At 40.3% G+C, this 14347-nt stretch overlaps 1 protein-coding gene and 1 pseudogene across 1 annotated transcript in view; both read right to left on the reverse strand.

The window, feature by feature from the left end:
• The window catches only part of CPS1 (carbamoyl-phosphate synthase 1), a 357074-nt gene that overhangs the window by 324743 nt on the left and 17984 nt on the right, over positions 1–14347 (reverse strand). The window lies entirely within an intron of this gene.
• On the reverse strand, positions 293–3044 carry LOC118012085 (annotated as a pseudogene).

The raw sequence follows: 14347 nt of genomic DNA on the forward strand, positions 1-14347 counted from the left end.
ATCACAGAGCCTGTAGATGGTAAAATCAGGATGGAACCCAAATCTTTTGGCAAGCCCAAGTACATATCGTTTATGTTATATTACACCTCAGAAATCAAGGTGAAAGCGGGCGCCTGGGTGGCTCAGAGGGTTAAGCATCTGCCTTCAGCTCAGGTCATGATTCCAGGGTCCTGGGATTGAGCCCCACATCGGGCTCCTGGCTCAGCAGTGAGCCTGCTTCTCCTTCTCCTGCCTCTCTCCCTGCTCATGCTCTCTCTCTCTATCTCTGTGTTTCAAATGAATAAATAAAATACTTAAAAAAAAATTAGAAATTAAAGTGAAAGCAATTACATGCAAGTCTCTTGATTGCTCTCCAGTGTGCTTTCTCCAGAGAGTCTTCCCTCTCGTGTTCTTACAGACTTTTTGAAATGAAAACTTGCCTGGCTCAGAAAGGATCCTGGATATTCTTTTGCACAGAACAAGAGAATGCTGATACGCCATAAGGTTTTGTTACTGACTTTCTTTTCTCTTTCTTTTTTTTAAAGAATGCATTTCAGCCCACTTGCATAACAAGCTATTTGCAGGTATTTTGAGACAAAGTTTGGAGTAGTCGATATAAGCATATTGAAGGACAAAGCCTACATAAAACTACATAAAAATGTCTCTACTGTTTAGATTTATGTTACTCTATTGCCATCTTCTGGTTTTATTCTAAAATGCATTTTATAAATGTTAATCTGATTTTGCAGCTAGGCGAGAATCACTGTCATAGCATTATGTATTACAGGATGTGAATTCTGGAGGTTGCAACACAGCATGGCTTTAAACTAAGCTCTTCACCTTATCTGTGAGTTTACTTATTTGTTAACATATTATTAATTAAACAAATTTTAATGAAACTGAGACTGAGTAGCCTGTGATAGAACGGCCATGGTCATTCCATCAGGAAAAACCAGAGCCTTAAGAAAACAAAAAAAGCCACCCAGGTGTTCCAGACATATGGCTTCCAGAATTTATCAGCACCCAGTTACATGTATTCTTTAATGTTATATGAGGCACTTAATTAGCACCATTGGAATAGACATATAAAGCAATACAAGAAAACAATATCTAGCCCTTGTCTACACCCTTCCACTCTTACACCCCACCATTCTGCCCTTTGAACTTTATGCCCAGCATTATTGACACATTGTAGTCAGCTGCACAAAAGCTGGACAATGTTACCCATTATCATACTTAAAACACTATAGCTATAATGCAACACAATAAACCCAAATGTATCTATAGGGCTCATTCCTTCATGAAAAATTCAAAAAACTGAAGTTGTAGAGTCATGCTTTGTGAGACAAACCAGTGAGATGAAGCCGGCTCAGACCAGACCGGAGCAGACGCCAGCCCACACCACAACCCACATGAAGATGTTCTTATTCAATACAAACAAACAGCAACAATGGTAAATGCACTGAAACTTTCTGGGAGTCCTGGCTAGACTCTGACCAACCTATCATTCTTCTCATACCTCCAGGGAAACAACAAAACTCATCTGCTAATGCCAAAAATTGTAAAGCTCTTAATCCAGTTAGAAATGACTACAACTGAGGACCTTTTCTCTAGCTAGCTGCTTCCCCAATTCAGAATCGTCTAGCAGGTTAATTTCAACATCACAGAAAGTTTCCTCCAGCTGGCCACACCATGGAGTGGTGACAAGGACAGCTTGAACGTGTTCTGTGCTCAGGCTGCTGGGCCTCTGGACTGCTTGTGTCCTGTGCACCTTGGTCCTGAGCATGCTGAGACTCAGCCAGCTGAGGATAAAAGGGACCTACCAGCCAGTTGAGAGGCGTGTTGTTAACAAGATAATCCATCACATCATCTAAAGACTCCCTCATGTTCTGCAGCTGCCCCTTGCTGGAAGTGAGGAGGCCGTCAGACACTTCCTTAAAGGAGGCAACATTGCAGAACCGTGAGTCGATGTCACCAGCCATCACCCCCAAGTGACTGGCCTGATCTTGGATGTTCTGTGGTAACCTTGGATATTGGACAGCAGGGTGTGGCACGTGGTCTGGAGCTGCTAAGTCAGGTTGTGGGCAATAGCAAGAGGACGTGACTCAATGTGTTCAGCACAGTGGGATTCATCTGTATCATCATGGCCAATGCTTCTCTTCCACTCCACCCAGGAGACAGAGAACTTATCCTGAGCACCTTGAATTTTCCAGTTGGCACTATGCACATTCTTCCTGGCAAATTCAATCAGATTAACAGGGAATGGAGCTGAGAAATGGTCTCTTTGCTTTTTTGCTTGGCTTCCTTACTCCTGTTGGAAGCCTGCTGGTAGGCACGTTTAGTGGAGCTTGATAGACAGGGATCCCAGTCTAGTGTAGTAACTTGGCTTCTGAACCATCTCAAACCCTTCAACTTTTTTTGCTTCTTTTTCTAGTTCTTTCTCAGTGAGAGGGAGGTACTGGTCCACCGGCAACTCTGATTTGGTGAGCACATGCTCCACTCCACTGCTCACCAGCTGCATCATCCCACTTCCCAAGACTGTGTTAATGCTGCCACTGACCACAGACTTGGTCTTCTCCACATTGCCAGTGGTGGTGCTGGCCATGGAATCCTTGGCCCCAGTCACAGTAGCTGTCACATCATCTTTTGCCCTGGTCATAGCACCTCTGGCATTGGCAACAACCTGGTGTGTTGCCTGATTCAGAATAGGCAGTTTCTCTTCAATCCTATCTAGCCCCTTACAAGCAGAGGTACTGGCAACGGCAATTTGTGGCTCTAGCTTCTGGATGATAGGCAGAGCACTCGTCACAGCCACGGAAGTGATGGTCTTCACACCCTTCTCTGCCATCTCTCATGCAGACTTCAAGCACAAGTACCGATCCTTTGTACTGATATAAGCCGAGGAGATGAGGTCGGATGTGGAGCTCACCAAGATGGGCTACCCGAGTCACCACACTCGGTTGTGGATCAACTGCAACAGATGCCATTTTTCTCCCTGGAGAAAGAAATCGACCGACAGCAGCCCAGAAGCCAAGGTCCAGCGAGTCCCATGCGGTCCAAGTTTTGTTTTTTTTTTAATTTATTGATTTATTTGAGAGAGAGTGAGTGCAGGGGGGGAGGTGCAGAGGGAGCCGGAAAGAGAAAATCTCAAGCAGACTCCCCACTGAGTGCAGAGCTCACCACCCAGGCTTGATTTCAAGACCCCACAATCATGACCTGAGCTGAAATCAAGAGTTGGATGCTTAACTGACTAAGCCCTCCAGGTGCTCAAAAGCAACTGAGTTTTTATTATCTATCTCATTTACAGTAAACTTTATGAGATCTTATTTCTAATACTTTGTCCCAGCATTCCTGTGGATTTTTTCACACAGGCAATCTTTATCTGCTAATAATAATAACTTTTGTACCTCCTATTCAATCTTTATAACTTTTGTCTTTTCCCAATTTTACCATTCTTTTTTATTTTTAAGATTTTATTATTTTTAAGTATCTCTACACCCAACGTGGAGCTTAAACTCAGAACCCTGAGATCAAGAGTCCCATGCTCTACTGACTGAACCAGCCAGGCACCCCCAAATTTTGCCATTCTAATAACTAGAATTTAATTTTGGATAGAAGTGATATTAGAAAGGAAATTAAAGGCAATACTTCCAAGACTTCAACATGTATTGTAATATTTACTGCAGATTGTATTGTACACACCCTTTAACGGGTTTAAGATGTTCCCTTCTTCTGGTTACTAAAAGTTTTTTATCATGATTGAACTTATATTTTATCAAATGGCCCTTTTATTCTTAATAAATTTTCCCTTACTTTGTTTCATATTGATATAGCGACATTAGCTTTCTACTGGTTCATTCTTAGCTAACATACTTTACATGTTTTTACTTCCAAACTTCCTAGGTCCTTATGTTTTAAGCATGTCTCTCATAAACAGCTTACAGGTTTTTTTTTTGTAATTTTAGTTTATTTTTGTTTTAGTGGTTTTAATCCAAACAGATAATCTGTCTTTCAACTGGCAAGCTTAATTCATTTACATTCCCTAGGAGGTTGTTCATTTATTTGTGTCTTCTTTCCATCTTCTCAAAATATTTTTTTCTATTGTTTCTTCAAACTACTTCTACATATATTTGCATAGAAAAAAAATTACTTGTTCATATATAGGAAAATTATGCATTTCTTTTCACTATTTTTTACCTGCTACCTTACTAAATTGTTGTACAAAATAGTTTCTTTAGGTGATTTCTTATGTTTCTAGATATATAATAATATCTGCAATTAGTCTTCCTTTCCTTTTCAATTTTTATGTTTATTTATTTATTCTTCTCTTGACTCCAGTAAAATGTTAAATAATAATGGCAATAATGGACAACCTTGTCTTATTCTTTTAAATTTTAGCCATTCTTATGGGTACATATTTGAAACCTAAACCCAAGTAAAGTCAGGTCAATAGTTATAAATCCTTAGGAAAGTATTTTGGGTTTTTTTTTTAAAGATTTTATTTCTTTGACAGAGAGAGACACAGCGAGAGAGGAACACCAGCAGGGGGAGTGGGAGAGGGAGAAGCAGGTTTCCCGCTGAGCAGGGAGTCCTATGCGAGGCTCTATTCCAGGACCCTGGGACCATGACCTGAGCCGAAGGCAGACGCTTAACGACCAAGCCACCCAGGCACCCTGTTAGGAAAGTATTTTTCTCATACCCAGAGCCAGGTTGAGATACAAAAGCTTCCTTATCACCTACCTGCTTGTACTTGTGGATAAATTTTTTTTTTCTTTCTTTATTTTCCTTTTCTTCCTTCTCCTTCTTCTTCTTTTGAGATACAATTGCCATAGAACATATTAGTTCCAGGTGTCCAGGATAATGATTTGCTATATGTATATATTACAAAATGATCACGACAATAAGTCTAGTTAACATCCATCACCACATAGGTACAATTGATGAGAACTTTTAAGATCTACTCTTCGAGCAACAATAGGCATTTTCTTTGCCTTTTCACTTAGCATGTAGCCCTTTGAGGATTCCAATTTAATGCAGGATCTCGGTTTCAACTTCCCACCTTTTAGATAAACACTTAAATTCAAGCCCATAATTACCAAGATTAGGGAAGCTCCCGTCCTGCCTCCAAAGGCAACTACATTTCCAACTCCCACTTAATGTGTTATTTGTTTTCCTCTTCATTTTTGATGGCTGGGCTTTCCTTGACTTCCTTGTAATTCAACTATGAATTTTAATTTAAATTTTTAAGATGTGATATATAGCATAACAAATTTTAAATAAGCCATGAAAATTCTCTTACCCCAGTCCATCATCCACCCAGTTCCCAACATTACCCCTCCCCACAAATAACCCCAACAAGTAACCACTACTGCTTCTTGTATATCTTTCCAGACATTCTTTATACTTCTACAATCAAATAAAGGTACCATACCATACACATTATCCTGTACCTTGCTTTTTTTCTCACTTAATGTATCTTGGGAGATCTTTCCACATTAATACATATAGTGCTTCCTCGTTTTTATATGGACATGTCACATTATATTGCATGACAGAACATAATTTAATTGATCAATTCCCTACATTTATAATATTTACATTTTTCCCTATTACAAACTATGTTGCAAAGAATAATGTACCTATAGATCATTTACCAGGTATACAAGTATAGCTATAGGATAAATTCCCCAAAATTGTATTACGGAGTCAAAAGATACAGGCATTTGTGATTTTGACAATTATTACTAAATTGTCTTCTTTACAGGTTGTAACAATTTGCATTTTCCACCAACAATGCATAATCCTCTTAAGAGGTACTGCTGCTTACTTAGCAAAAGTCCATGGTGGCAAACTGGACAGGAATGATTAGCTCTGAGTTTGGGCTATATACCAGCTTGTGTACAGCCACTAAAAAGTTCAGTTGGTTTCTCCTTGCCCTGGTAGACTTCTCTGCTCACCCGGCTTCCAAGGCAACTGCCCCTAGGGCTAGAAATGGCTGCAGGTCTCTCTGATGTGCTGCCCAGGTTCTCTGTGGTTCACCACTTTCTCAAGTTCAGTTTACTCAATGTTCTTTATGTCCACAGTTCTTCAAAAGCTCTAAACACAAATACGATTGCTTTTTTGCCTCTTTGTCCAGGTTTCCTCATTAGAGATGAAACAAGGGTCTTCCCTTCACATACCCTATTTAAAAGCTTTCTTGTCTTGTTGTTGTTGTTTTTTTTTTAAGATTTCAGTTACTTATTTTAGAGAGCACGTGTGTGTGCACGTGAGCAGGGCGGAGGGTGGGGAGAATTTCAAGCAGACTCAGCACTGAGCACGGAGCCACTCCAGGGCTCAACATGGGGCTCAATCCCATGACCCTGAAATCATGACCTGAACAGAAATCAAGAGTCTGGCACCTAACCGATTGAGCCACCCAGGTGCCTTTTCTTATCTTCTTTTTGAAATGAAATGAAATACCTCTAGTGCTTCCCAATAATCATGATACTGGTTTGGGGGCTGAGATAGGATAGTTTATAATTTGAGGGATTATCCATCAATCTCTACTTTATTGAAAATTTTTTTATTCATCAATGTTTGTTGATTTTGTGAAAGACCTTTTGGTATACACAGAGAAAATAACAAAAATTTTGGAATACATTAGGCATTCTTATGCCAAAGGGAGTCAAGACTAAGGATGATGCCCAGGACTTAATTATGAGGGTGTCAGAGGTACAGAGGAGATTATATCCTCAATCCTGGTAAATCTAACTATTCCCTGATTAGAAAGGACTGAGAAGGGGGTGTCTGGGTGGCTCAGCTGGTTAAGCGTCTGCCTTTGGTCAGGTTATGATCTCCAGGTTCTAGGATTGAGCCCCACATGGGGCTCCCTGCTCAGCAGGGAGTCTGCTTCTCTCTCTCTCTCTCCCTCTGCCCCTCCCCACTGCTTGTTCTCTCTCTCTCTCAAATAAATAAAATATTAAAAAAAAAAATAGGGGCGCCTGGGTGGCTCAGTTGGTTAAGCAACTGCCTTCGGCTCAGGTCATGATCCTGGAGTCCCGGGATCGAGCCCCACATCGGGCTCCCTGCTCAGCAGGGAGTCTGCTTCTCCCTCTGCCCTCTTCCCTCTCGTGCTCTCTGTCTCTCATTCTCTCTCTCTCAAATAAATAAATAAAATCTTTAAAAAAAAAATTATAAAAAAAAAATAGAAAGGACTGAGACCCTGAAGAACTCTGGTTTGATGCACTCAAAAATACTGCATCCCAGGGAGCGTGGGTGGCTCTATCGGTTGAGCATTGGACTCTCGGTTTCAGCTCAAGTCATGGTCTCAGGGTCCTGGGAATAAGCCCTGCATCGGGCTCTGTGCTCAGTGGGGTGTCTGAAAGATTCTCTTCCTCTGCCCCTCCCCCTGCTCCCTCTCCCTCTCTCATATAAATGGGTAAATCTTAAAAACAACAACAACAACAACAACAAAAACACACTGCATCCCAAATCCTCCCGAATCCTCTGGGCCCGCAGAAGTGGCCCACTCTTCAGTTAAAAACACTAATACTTAATGAAAAAAAGGCATTTCGGTAGGCCTGACTCACTGGCCTCCAGTTCATCAGATACTCTCTCTCTACCCTTCCTCCCTCCCTACTTCACCCTTTATAGCTTCCAGTCCTGCATTAAATCAATGGGGAGTTTACAACACAAGAGAATGACTTTCTTCCTGTGTGAAGAGAACACTAATCTCAGTAACTGCTGTTTAAATAATGTCACATGTTATTTAAGAGTAGAATGACTCATTGAACCAGTCTTACAGACTTAGAATCCACACCAGAGAAAATCTTAACGGTTCAAGGTAGAAGTGACAAGAAATGACAGATTTTTCCACAAACTATTCCATGGCTATTTCATGACTGTAAAGTGACCATATTTTCAACCACTTAATGAGCCATAGCTTCTATCAATATTCGAGTGAGATGTTACTTCCACATCTAATCTATTAATGCTGTGGTCTGAATGTTTGTGGCCTCCTCCCTCCACAAAATTCATTTATTGAAATCCCAACCTAATGTGATGGTATTAGGAGATGGGGCCTTTGGGAAGTGCTTTAGTCATAAGGGTGGACCTCTCATAAATGGGATTTGTGCCTTTATTTAAGAGGCTCCAGAAGGATCTCTTGTCCCTTCCACCATGTGAGGATAAAATGAGAAGTCTGTAACCTGGAACAGAGATCTCATCTGACTGTCCTGGTACTCCCATCTTGGACTTCCCACCTCCAAAACTGTGAGAAATAAATTTCTGTTGTTTATAAGCTACCCGATCCATGGTATTTTGTTATGGCAGCCTGAATGGACTAAGACAGTTGGCAAACCCTGTCAATTCTATCTCTAAAAATATATATATTGAGAATCCATTCATTTCCTTCCATCCCCACTACATCTGTTTCTGGGCGGTCATCATCTCTCACCTACAAGAGCACAGTAACCTCTTAACTGGGATCCACAGAACCACTCACCAATCCCTTTGCCACAAATGTAAACAATCACTCCACTCCCCTGCTTACAACCCCTCCCTGGCCTCTTTTTTTTTTTTTTTTAAGATTTTATTTATTTATTTGACAGAGAGAGACACAGCAAGAAAGGGAACACAAGCAGGGGGAGTGGGAGAAGGAAAAGCAGGCTTCCCGTGGAGCAGGGAGCCCGATGAGATGCGTGGCTCCATCCCAGGACCCTGGGATCATGACCTACGCCAAAGGCAGACGCTTAACGACTGAGCCACCCAGGCGTGTCCTGGCCCCTTTTTGATGCTAAAATAAAAAATCAAGTCCTTATCCTGGGTTCCAATGCCCTGCCTGACGTGGCCACAGATTGCTGCCCCCTCCCCACCATCTCACACCACCCTCCCACTCACTCATAACATTGCATTCCAAACATGCCGAATCTTCAAGCTCTTCTCCCTCCAGGCTTTCCCTCCAGGCTTTGTTTCTGCTCTTCTCTCTGCCTGGAAGGTAGAGATGATCCGCAAAAGGAAAAACCATCTACTACTCTATTTTGTGATCTCGTATATCTTTTTACTTTAACCAAGAAATAATGTATCCATTGAGAATCCACATCTTAAAACTAATGGGATAGGTAAGAAAGAAAAAATGCGAGGTAGGGGAGGAGTAATGTAGATAGACAATGCTGTATCACAGCATGCTAATGAGCATGTATTTAGTATTGGATGGGCAAGATAAGGAACAAGAAAATAAGCCCCTACCCCTCCAGCCTCCTCTTTTTCCCACTTGAGAGAGATTTAAGAGCCGTAACTTCTCGTCAGGCTAAAGTGCTAGCCAATACATGACTGTGCTCCCTCATTTATAAATGTACATATTTTAAAGCTGTCATATTTAATGTCATTTTCCTGCTAAAATCAAGAATTAGACCACTGGTAAAGAAAATAAAAAAAGAATTAAACCACTGGTTGGTCTAATGATGGAGTGATTCTAGATGATTCTAGATGGAGCAGGAAACTGAATTAGGCATGAATAGGTTTATTCACAAGCATCCACCCTCCTAGAACTATGTTTCAGGGAAATGCATTACTTAACTCTAATTATTGGATCTTTATAATTCTGACAGCTTTCAAAACAAGAATTCTATAGCTTCATATTCAGGAACAAAATCTGCATTATTTACTTTCTATAGCTGTAATTGCTGTTTTACTCTTGATTCAAGTCAAAAGAAAGATCATACAAGTGGGGAGTATGAAATAAGAGGGCACACTTCTAGCCTGGCCAGCTCGTTGAGAAGCAAGTACCACCAGGATTCTAACAGAATTCTAAATTTTCAGTATATATTAAGAAGGTTCTCCAGAGAAACAGAAACAGTAGTATGTATATCTATATCAATAAGAAATAGGCTCATGTGATGATGGAATAGAAGGAAACAATGGAATATAAGGAAAAGTAGATAAGCACCCACTGTAGATATTCAGCATTTATTCACTCATGTAGTAAGTATTCACTGAACACTTAACCATACACAAGACAAATGTGGCAGTAAGACAAAACAATGCTGCACTCATCAGAATTCTATTAAAAAAGATACTTTATAAGCATAATGGCTAACATTTCTTTGCTACTGATTATGCACCAGATCCTATGATAAATGTTTTATTCACATGCATTTCTCATTTACTCTTCACAAATGTAAATTAATCCTCATATTTTAAAAATTACATGTGAAGGAAATGCAGTAGGCTAAATAATGGCTTCCCAAAGATGTCCCTGTCCTAATCCACAGAACGTGTACATATGTTAATTTATGTGGTAAAATTATTGCAGAAATGATTAAATTAAGAGCAGTGGATTCTGGATTCCAGATGAGCCCAATGTAATCACAAAGGTCCTTCCTTATAAGAAGTAAGGAGAAGGATCCAACTCATTAGTAGATGCGAAGACAGAAGCAGAATGGAGTGGTTGAAGAGGCCATGAACCAAGAAATGAAGGCAATTTTTAGAGGATGAAATAGGCGAGGAAAGAGATCTCTCCCTAGAGGCGCCCACGCCTGTCAACATCCTTGATGTTAGCCCAGCGAAATTTACTTGTTTTTGGACTTCTGGAAGGGTAAGGTAATAAATCTGTGCTGTGTTAAGCCACTAAATTTGTGGTAATTTGTTATGCCAGCAAAAGGAAACTAATACAGGAAGACAGAACTTTTAGGAGGTGGGTGCAGTAAACCGCTTGTTCTCGATTTGGGCTCTACCTTCCAGTGACCGATTCATGAAATCTTCTATGGGAGCAAGTTATTTTGAACATGTTCCTCAAGTGCCTCCAATACACATTTGAGTAAAAGCTTTTGATAGGTAAATGAGAGCTCAGCACTCTCTCTTAAAATTTCATGCAGGACATAGAACTTCCAGGCAAAAACAACATTCCATTGCATGCGTTCCCCTGATTATTTATAACTTTCCTAAGTTGTTACTTCTCCTACCAACTGACAGTAAACATTGTAACTAAGTATAATGAAGAGAAAGTCAAAATCCTAAAAAGTGCAATTTTACAAAGAGGTTTTTACTGCTTTGTAGATTTATCTCTTCACAGATCACAGATGGAGGCACGTTGCCAATGCAGGTTTCCCCCCACTTTTTGTGTTTGCATTAGGCCACTTGGCTTTTATAAAAGACCCAACATCAGTACTTGTTTTCACTAACTGAAAGAAATCAGAAAAGGATTTTCACTTTTATGATGAAAGGTGAAAAGCGAAAATAGCATTGTTTTGCAGCGAGCTGATTGAACAGGTGCACACCCCATGCAGCTAGAGAGCTCCCCAAGTTCCTTCCCCAGGGATCCACACAGCAGCTCACCATCAAGTCCTATAGATTTGAACTGTGTCTGTGAGCATCTGTGCTTTATCACAATTTATTTTGTGCATCCTTTAGCAAGGTGTGTCCTAAGGTATCAAATAAGCCTAAGAGAGGTTATTTTTGGGGGTTGGGGAATGCTCAAAATTTTTTGCATATAAATTAATAATTATTGCTTCTATGTCACTCATAGGAATATGCTATTTTTGAATAGTGGGGGAAACCTGTATTCTTTAAGACTTTTTGACTTTGCATTTTATCTTTTGTACATATCTAAAACTCTCACTTAGTCTTTTTGTATATGTTTTTTGATATTTAATTACGAAAAAACAAAACCCCCCCTATCTGTATAGGTCCCTCTATACTCCACCTCTGTATATCTCAAAGTCCTTATGAACCCATTCATTCTTCCTTTATTAGATCACTTACTCACTTGGACTCAACAAAATCACTGAACGTTTAGCAAGTGCAAGACTCCCCTCTACACATGTAATTCTTTGTACTTGTGGAGATAAACAGACAAATAAGAATTAGTCCTTACCATCAAGAAACTTATTTCCTGTATGATTTATCAGCAGTTTGTAAATACCTTTATAGCTGCACGTTTTACATGAGATTACAATTGTTTATCTCTGTGTCTCTCCTAAGACAGCTCTTGTGGGTAGGGAGCAGGTCATATCCACCTTTATATCTGTGGCATTCAATAAATGTGTGCTTTCATATGTTCCTGATTGAATGAATGAACCTAAAAGGAGACTAAGGTAAACACAAAGAAAATCCACTCTACAAATCAAAGAGAATATGGAAAATCATATTTAATTGGGAGGATTTACCAGATGGAGATGATGGTGGATATGGCAGGGTCAGGGCTGTAAGGTCACTAACCTTTTTTTTTTTTCCACCTGAACACAAAGGAAGACAGTATTTTTACCTTTTCAATCTTGATGGGGAGATGTGAGGCCATGTGGGGTCATGTGACTAGTTATGGCCCATGGGACACGAGTCAAAGGAATGTAGGCTACTCCCAGGCTCAGCCCCTGAAGTCAATCTCCACTTAGATTTTCTGCTCCTTTTTTTTTTTTTTCTTCTTCTTTCTCAACAACCCTAGAGCTCACAAATCAAAGACATTGGTGTTATAAAATGGAAAGATCTGGGTACCTAAATGTCTGCATGCAGTCAACCGCCTCCCTCCTTACCACTTTCATTAAGAATTGTGATATAAGCAAACATTAAACTTTTATTGTATCGAGCTCTTGAAATGTTGGGATTGTTTATTAAAGTAGTTAGGCTCTGGCTCATACAGAAGAGGATGGCTTTCCAGGCAAAGGGAGCCATGGAAACAAAAGCAAAAAGGAAAAGATATTAAATGGTTGCAAAGTATAAGAAAGAAAAGAGTCTCTCTCTCTCTCAAAAAAAAAAAAAAAAAACCTAAAAAAAAAAAAAAAGGAGAGAAGGGCACCTGGGTGGCTCAGTTGGTTAAACATCTGCCTTTGGCTCTGGTCATGATCTCAAGGTCCTGGGATCCAGTCCAGCATCAGGCTCCCTGCTCAGCGGGGAGTATGCTTCTCCCTCTGCCCCTCCCCCCACTCATGCTCACTCTCTCTTTCTCTCTCTCTCAAAAATAAATTTTTTAAAAAATCTTAAAAAAAAAAAAGAAAAAGAAAGAAAGAAAGAAGAATCAGAAGAAATCAACCCTAATGAAAAACAGAGTCAGATGCTAGGAGGGCTTTGACTGATGAACTAATCTGAAAGAAAATGAAGAGCAATAGTTTTCTAAAAGTGACACAATCAAAATAGTATTTTAGGAAGTATAACTTAGCAGCAGTGCAATCTGGACAAAACTTTAAGTTCTTTTGATGGGATGAAATGACGACTCAAGTTAGATTTTCGGAAAAGAGAATTAGTAACTCCCATAGCTAAAAAGTCAGGCATAGCTGGATTGAGGGGTTCAGCAGGACTCTGGACTCCATCTCTCTCTCAGCTTTCCCCTCTAATGGTTTTATTTGCAAGACATGATGTTCCCCAGTGACTCCAATCTTACTTTCTATTTACATCAAGTCCAGCAGAATGAGATTCTCTTTCTAAACTCAGAAATGAGTTTATTTTTAGAAAGCATGATTAACATGTGCAGCTCAAAATAAACCCTGTGCTTGGGTCCAGAGCATATGCTCTGGGCTGCAAGAGAATAGAAACTGTTGGTGAGGAAAATTTTAGGGAGGAAAATTTTTCCTTTTTTCCCTTCTATGTTCTTGGCTGATCTAATAATTAAACTGACATAATACAAACCAACAGGAGAAAAATGTAATTTCATACGTATGGGAACTCATAAAAATGAGACTCAAAGAAGTAACCAAAGCAGGCAGCTTTTATACCTTTTAGACAAACAATAAACTTGTGAAGAATCGACAATATAAAGAAGTTGGGGTTTGGGGTAGCACATTAATGAAGCAGTAACAGGGCCTGTTTATACAGCTTTCTCAGACCTGAATTTCCTACCTCTGACAATAAGGATGCTTTCTGGAGGCACCTTCTGGGTGCAGGGAGGGTAGCCTTCACAAGAGGAATTTATTTCCTGCTTTCAGGGGGGCAAAGGATGGTCAGGGTGTCCTTCTGGTACCAGCTGTTTAAGTAACTTTGACTCAGAATAATCAATATGCTGGGCACCTGGGTGGCTCAGTCCGTGAAGCCTCTGCCTTCGGCTGAGGTCATGATCCCAGGGGCCTGGGATCCAGTCCTGCATTGGGCTCCCTGCTCTGCAGGGAATCTGCTTCTCCCTCTGATGCTACCCCCACTCGTTCTTTCTCTCTCTCTCAAATAAATAAATAAAATCTTTTAAAAAAATCAATATGCCAAAGCATATTTTGAGGCAGCCTGCCCTGAACCCTATAATATCCATTATTCATTGCAGCAGTAACGCTGTGTAACAAAGAACGAAAGAGCTTCAAAAGCCTACAATGATAAGCATTATTGCTCACATGCCTGGGGTCTGCTGGAGGTTGGCTGTAGGAAGGCTCTGGTCCTTCTCAAGGGCTTCCATAGCGCATAGCAGGAGTGCCAA

Source organism: Mirounga leonina, unplaced genomic scaffold, assembly GCF_011800145.1.
Source record: "Mirounga leonina isolate KUSES-001 unplaced genomic scaffold, KU_Mleo_1.0 Mir_151, whole genome shotgun sequence".
Lineage (NCBI taxonomy): Eukaryota > Metazoa > Chordata > Mammalia > Carnivora > Phocidae > Mirounga > Mirounga leonina.